This window comes from Silene latifolia, chromosome 1 (genome assembly GCF_048544455.1).
Source record: "Silene latifolia isolate original U9 population chromosome 1, ASM4854445v1, whole genome shotgun sequence".
In the NCBI taxonomy this organism is placed as follows: domain Eukaryota; kingdom Viridiplantae; phylum Streptophyta; class Magnoliopsida; order Caryophyllales; family Caryophyllaceae; genus Silene; species Silene latifolia.
In genome coordinates, this window is record NC_133526.1 from 45,485,450 (window position 1) to 45,493,375 (window position 7,926).

A 7,926-nucleotide genomic window follows, 5' to 3' on the forward strand; every position below is an offset into this window, starting at 1 on the left:
GTTGTGTCTTTGTTTACCTTGGGGAAGTCAAACTTCTCAAGGTTTGTTCTAATTGTTTTCAAGTTGTTTGATATTTTGCATCTCTAGGAGATCACAAGGTAACTTGTTACCCATTGATCTTGAAATTGAAAGAACTTTGACCAACAATAGAAGACTTGCTAGGAATACTTTGAGAGGTATTGGTAAGATTGTGGACATTCAACCAAATAACATTGAGTTCATAAACCCTTTTGCAAGAGAAGGAGAGGATAACCCAACACATAACCAACCACAAAATCAACCCACAATGCCTAAATTTTCATCACATTCCGTACCAACCGAGGAGAACCTACCAAATGGTACTCCCACACCACAACATTTGACCGGTAATTTCATTGCAAAATCCGCATCTATACAATTAGTTGAGAGAAGTCAATTTGGGGGGATGCCTAGTGAAGACCTTGATTCTCATATGGAGACTTTTTGTGACTATTGTGATGCGATTTCTCAAACCGGAGTGACTCAAGACCAAATTCGATGGGTCTTATTTCCTTTTTATTTGATTGGTTCCGCGAAACAATGGTTGAAGAGCCTAGATAAGGCTACTCTTAGTATTGACTCTTGGAAGAAATTGGCACTTGCTTTCTACAAGAAATTCTATCCTCCGGAAAAGACTAACATGTTGACAGCCCAAATCACCGGGTTCAAACAAAGGGATGAGGAATCTTTGTATGAAGCATGGGAGAGATTCAAGGATACTTGCCGATCTTGTCCACATCATGGACTTAGCGAGTGGTTCCTTGTACAAAAATTTTGGAATGGTCTATATGAAGACTCCCGAAACATTCTCAATATGGGATCAAATGATATGTTCACCGAAGTTAACGATAATCAAACATGGAATAAGATTGAGGAAATGGCGGTCCATAACTCACAATATAGTAGACCTCGTAAGGCTACTAGAGGAGGAAAGCATGAAGTGGACTCTATTACTCAATTGGGTGCTCAACTTAGTGCTCATATTGATACCATTAATTTGAAGTTTGAGAAGGCTATGGCTAAACTTGAAGAGGCCTCCAAATCACCTAAGCAACATGTTAATGCCATGGTGGCATCTTTATCAATTCCAAGTGGAGTATGTGAGAGTTGTGGAACTTTGGGACATGACCAAAGTGAATGTAGGGGAACAAGTGAACAAGTGAATGCTTTCCAAGCATACAAGAGTGGTACCCCTTATTCCAACTATTACAATGAAAACACCAAATTCCATTCAAACCTCTCATACAAAAGCCAAAATGTTCAAAACCCTCAAACAACATACACCCCACCTCCAATGAGAAACCAAGCTCAAAGACCCTTTTACAACCAAAACCAAGGTTATCAAAACCAACCTCCATACAATAAAACAAATGACCAAGGTTTTGATGTTCAAAAAGCGGTCCTCCAAATGCAAAAGAATCAACAAGAATTTTTCACTCAAATGCAAAAGGATAGCCAAGCAAAAGACATCACCATTAACAACATACTAGCTCACATAAAGATGTTGGAGACCCAAATGTCTCAATTAGCATCTTCAAGTTCACAAAGACAAAAGGGGCAATTGCCACCTCAAGGTAATCCCCCAAGACAAGAGTCGGTGAGTGTCATCCATTTAAGGAGTGGTAAAAGGTATGAAGGGCCGAAGAGGCCCATTGATGAAGATGTTGTGAATGCTAGTGACAAGGAAAGAGTTGTTGAAGACTCTAAGCAAGAAGAAGAACCCACCACCATTCAAGAAGTTTCAAAGGAAGAGAAGGCTAAGGAGAAGGAGCCTATTGTGATTCGGCTTCCATTTCCAAGTCGTCAAGCTAAGCCTAAGTTTGATGAACAACTTGGGAAGTTTATGGAGATTGTCAAAAACTTGGAAGTCTCAATTCCATTTACGTAATTAATCAATCATGTTCCGGCCTATGCGAAATACATGAAAGATATTCTTACAAAGAAGAAATCCATCCGGAAACTTGAGACTATTGCTTTCACTAAGGTGAGTACTGCCATCCTACAAGGAAGTTCACCTCCAAAACTAAAGGATCCGGGAAGCTTCTCTATTCCATGTACCATTGGCGACACCACTATCAACAAAGCTCTATGTGACCTTGGGGCAAGTGTGAGTGTCATGCCATATTCGGTGTGGAAGAGGCTAGGAATGGGAGAGCTTAAGTGCACTAATATCACGCTTCAAATGGCGGATCACTCAACGAAGACACCTCTAGGGGTATGGGAAGATGTGCCGGTAAGAATTGGCAAGTTCTTCATCCCGGTGGACTTTGTTATTGTTGACATAGAATAAGACTCCAATATTCCTATCATTTTAGGAAGACCTTTTTTACACACCGCGGGAGCGGTGATTGACGTGAAACATGGAGAGCTCACACTTGAAGTGGGAGATGAAACAATCACTTTTAATCTTGACAAGACAATGAGAGCTCCCCGATTGCATGAGCCATGTTTCATGGTTGATCATTATAGCCGAAAAAGTGATAGGAAGATCGAAGTTGGCATCTCAATGCAAAGAACAATCTATGGTTAAAGAATCACCACCCATATGGGAGAAGAAAATGGGTAACCTCCAAGATGCTCCGTCCAAGGAACAAGAAAGTCTCAACAAAGAGAGCTTGAAAAGCTCACTCATGACAAGTAAAGAAGAAGGCCTCATTGGCCATGACAAGAAGGAAGAAGAGTTGCTCTTGTCAACTCGCGATATTATTGGGGAACAAGTAGATGAAGTATGCGGTCTTAGGGATGATGAGTTTGAAGGGATATTCAATCCCTATATCGGTAATGCTATGACCCAAGACCACAATGAAGAACAACAAGTGCAAAGGTCTATTGAGGATCTTTATCATGACAATGAACAAGCTTTCGACTACTTCTTCAAGGTGTTGAGCAACATCAATAACACCTTGGCTATGCCCCCTTGACATCTCACTTATTGATGAGAGTTTGGTGGAGTCCTCCCTAAACCACCATTTGTAAATATTCTAACCCCTTAAATTGCATTTTACTTATTGTATTGCATTTTTGTCAATTTTGGATTTGTATTTTTATGCCTTGATCAAGATTTTCATCATTTTGAGAGAAAGTGAGGGAGGGACTTATATGTTTATTGATGTGTAGTGTTTTGACATAGTGTGGGGATAGCAATTGCCTAGGCTATCCAAGCCTTCGTAGTGCCCCCACAATGAAGACCAAAGGAATGAAGAGTAAATGACACGGGTTATGAAATACCCACGGATGGAACTGAATTCGTGTGGTAAGGGGAAGATCCGAGCGGCCCGACAGGAATCCGCTCGTCCTGAAGAGAATCCGAGCGTCCTGGTGAGAAGACACTCGTTCTGAGAGAGTTGGAAAAAGAAATTTTTGGACTGACTGAGAATCCGAGCGTCCCCATAGAGAATCCGCTCGTCTCAGTCAGGACGCTCGTCCTACAAAGAATCCGCTCGTCCTACTACTGGTAAAACTTGGGATTTCTCCCTGACAAGGAATCCGAGCGTCTTCACAGAAATCCGCTCGTTCTCCTTCAAAAGACGCTCGTCTTCCGCAGAAGACGCTCGTCCCAGAACGTCCAGAATCTGAGCGTCCCGTGGAGAATCCGCTCGTCTCCCCTCTGAAATTCAAAACCAACGGATTAACACCCCACCTTCCCCAATTCATTTTCTCATTCACAACACAAATACATCTCCAAAACCCTCAATCCCTCCATCCACAAAAATCAAATTTCTCAACCAAATTCACCCAAATTAATTCCAAACTCCCTCAAAACTCAAACAAATCACTCCTTTGTCAACAACAAGCAATTAAAACACCAAAATCTTCAAAGTTTGAATTGATTTTTAGGATACAAGGCAAAATTCAACTATCCTAAATCGATTTGGGTCTTATTGGAATTTGAAGAAATCAAGCTTATCTTTGGTGTTACTACATAAAGGAGAACATGGCAAGAACAAAAGGCGGAAGCAAGGCACCCCCAAAGAAGAACCTTTCCAAAAGACAACAAGCTCTACAAGCTATTCAAGCATCTAAGGCATTGGTGGTTAAAAATGCAAGGATGGAAATTCAAGAGTTTATTCCTCCTATGGAAGCTACTACTTCTACTCCGGTTGTTGAACAACTAGATGATTATCCGGAGGTAATTTTCACTTCCGACTCTCATAGGAAGAAATTTGTTTCCCTTGCTAAGAAATCTATTTTACCCACCAAATTCATATGCCAAGAGACCTTGTCAAAATTGGGTGTCTTAGAACAAACCAAGACCTTTTTCGAGTCCATGGGATTGAGTACTTTGTTTAATATGCAAGAGTTGACTTACTCAGCCCTCACCTTAGAATTCTTAAGCTCTTTGAAAGTTACCAAGGTGGAGACCCGAACAAATATTGAATTCCGGCTCGAGAATATTGATAGAAAATTGTCTTTTCGCGAGTTTGGTGAAATTTTTGGCCTTAGCAATGACCCGACTTACACGAAGAAACCTACGAAGTATGATCCCGCTCCCTTATGGAAGGCTATTACCGGGAGAGAGTTTACATCTTGCCATGATTGTCGTGCTCTTTTTGTCCATCATCTGGGCATAAGTGTATGGCACAAGGTTGTTGGGCATACTTTGATTGCTAGGAAGGGAACGAACCATTTCACCGAACTTGACTTTATTTATCTCGAGTCAACCTTGAACATTGGAAGAGAGTTCACCAAAAAGTACAACATTCTTCAACTTTTGATTGAGAGGTGGCTCAAAGTCGATCATGGCAAAGAAGGCACGACCTTTATTGTTAATGGAGGTTTGGTAACTTATTTGGCAAAACACTTCAACCGGAACTTCAACAAGGATAGCACCTATAAACTGGTTAAGGGAGGCTATATCATTGATCTAGCCACCATGGTTCAAAAATTCAAATGGGTCACGAATGATACTCTTGATGACAAATTTGGGTGGTTAACAAAAGATGCTAAATCCTTCACATTGCCAAGCAAGATTTGCCGATTAAATGTTCATAGGCCAAACTACCTTCTCCCACTATCCGAGGAAGCTGAGTACATTATACAACACCAAGGGGAAGACATTGCCGCGCCCTCCTCCTCCATTATCACCCCACCTTACCCATTCACCTACCATGAATTTCAACCCGAAAATGTTAAGGCGGGGAATGACTACTTGACTCTCTTGATGAAAGAAATGCACAAGAAAGCTTATGAGGATAGAGTCGATGCTTATAAAGCACAATATCCGCCCCTCCTACATCTAGCTAGGCAAGGACTTCTTGATCTATCTTGTCCTTTGCCTAGTTGGGCGGATAGGGAAGTGTTCTTTCCTAGTGCTTCTAGAGGTAGTAGCTTGGGTGAAGAGGAGATGGTTGTTGTTGAGAGTGGTGCACAAGAAGGTGAAGAAAATGAAGAAGGTGAAGAAGAAGAGGGTAGTGAGGAAGAAGAAGGAAGATCAAGTGAAAGTGGTGAAGCCTCCGGATCTATGGAGGTTGATGATGATTCAAGTGATGTTGGTGATGATGATGGAGATGATAGTGATGACGTCATGGGCGAAGATTGAGGATTAGCAAGCTCTTGGGAGGATGCCACATTACTTTGTGAGTTTCCTACACCTCCTTTAAGGTTTGTCTATTTCTCTTGTTTTTCATATAATTTGCATCTTGATCATAATTTGGAGTCCTAACATCATCTAGAGGACTCACACCTTGGTCCCATTGAGGTGTTTCTTTTATTGTTCCCACATTCAAAATCCAAAATGACAATTGTAGTTTCATGCATAGCATCTTTATGCATGAACTCCCCCAATTTTTGACATTAGAAATAGTGTCTATTTTGGTTTGGGGAAGTTTATGCATATGCATTGGGAGCTAATCTAAATTATTCTCTCCAACATAACAAAAATCATGCATCATATAACATAGCTTAGTTTGGATTCACTCTTGTTTATATGTCATATAGTTTGCATTTAGCTTAGAAATCATGCATTTTCATATAAATTGCATAATTTCCTATCGTATTGGCCATTGAGGACAATGCCCATACTAGTGTGGGGATGGGAAATTCTAAAATGACTTTTTAAACAAAAATGATAAAAATTGAAATTTTTTGAAAAATACAAAAACATGTCTTTTTATTTCATTAATCACAAAATCCATAAAAATTTGAAAAATTCAAAAATCCAAAAACATGTTAATTTCCTTTGTAGTGTAGTCTTGTATATATTGTGTTTGTTCATCCTTTTTCACATTGATCGACTACGCCACATCCGAGACATGAGGATATTGAAGACCGCATGGTATGATCTTTCCAATCTCCTTTATTTCCTCTTTATGTTAATGACTATGTGGCTTTATTTCGATTGATGCGGTATAAACAATGTGAATTTAGCATTGCATTTAGTTTATTTGGCATACTAGTTGGTAGAAGCATATGCATTAGGATTTATAAATGTTAATTGCATCATGGCATATAGTTGCATGTTAGAAAAATTTTGTGAAAGCATCTATTTGGGAAGCTTGACAAGTGTATAAAAGGCCCTTGTAGATACTTTTTCTTCTTAAGACTTTGCTTGTTAGAATACTTGTAAAACACCCTAGGATGTGTCATGCTAGTATCCTTTGACCCATGGATTAAGGCCTAGTCAAGAGTACCTTGTGGTGTGATAACTCCTTGGCTACCGTTTATTCCAAGGTGACCCTTGAAACCATGCAACCATCATCCATGTTCTACCACATTTTGTCATCAAAAAGGGAATGGGCACAAAAATTGTTCAAAATTTGAGTTCAAGAAATGAAATGAAAAATCAAAAAGTTTGCAATTGCATCAAAAGAAAAGAGGAGTAACAAAAATGAAAACTCCTATGCTTCAAAAATAAGCACCCTCACTACAAATGGGGTGACTTTGAAAATGCTCAAAAAGAAATGCAAGAAAAAGTTAAAATTGTCAAGTGTTGAAAATGCCAAACATCAAAAAAAATTGCAAAAAGAAAAGTGTTCTCAAATGTCAAATGCCACAAATTTGGGGGAAAAACAACAAAAAGCAAACTCCCATATGAAACTCAAATACTATTGATCCCTTTTCCATCATATCCACTTTTGTGCATGGTAGAGAGGGGACGACCCTTCTTCTTGTCTAGGCAAGAAGGGGAATTCCGCGATCCTCCAGTGTTTCTAACACCATATGGAGTCTACTCTTGACGAAAGCATTTAACAATTGAGGACAAAAGTACCTATGGACATTGGCCCACCTGCAAGCCCGGTTGACCTGCGGACGTGCAACGGTCTTTTGAAAGCCACGCTCGGTGGCGTAAAAAATGCTTTCGACCGGATCATTTTAGATCGGTTGGTTTCGTCTCGGTAAGGGTCTTGAAACGATTAGAGATGTTCGGAGTCACCACCAAGCATTTGTGGGATGCTTGGAACCCGTTTGAATCCACTTTATACCTCGGTCAAACGAAGCACAAAGCAGGGTTTGACATAGGTACTAAAGATAAGGAATCGTCTCTCTTTAGCATCCTATCTCTAGAATGACTCTCGTATGCCCTGGATAAGGTCGTCCACTATCCAAAGTTTCTGAGTAAGAGGTGAAGGTACGTATTGGGAAGCCCTTTAATCAGACACCCAATCCCGCCCGCGGTAGCGGCCTCTACTGATCGATCTTGGTTGGTTGAATGCAAAAGTTGATAAAACGGTTTAAATGCATGAATGCGCATCCAATAATTTAAACCTAACATGTGAGAGCTTTCTAAGTCGGTTGATTTAATCCAAGTATCAAGTATAAGATGTCGAGTTGGACTTATGATTGATTTGCATGCAAGACGGAAATTAAACATCCATTTACCAAATTAGGTTTATGGTGCATAACGCGATCCATTTGTCTTAGTAAGGCGTTTTGCAAATATGATTAGTCATCTGATCCGTCCTATATCCG

At 40.1% G+C, this 7,926-nt stretch overlaps 1 pseudogene; it reads right to left on the reverse strand.

Moving 5' to 3' along the window:
- Positions 1 to 666: 666 nt before the first annotated feature.
- Positions 667 to 765, reverse strand: LOC141619830 (small nucleolar RNA R71; annotated as a pseudogene).
- Positions 766 to 7,926: the final 7,161 nt, after the last annotated feature.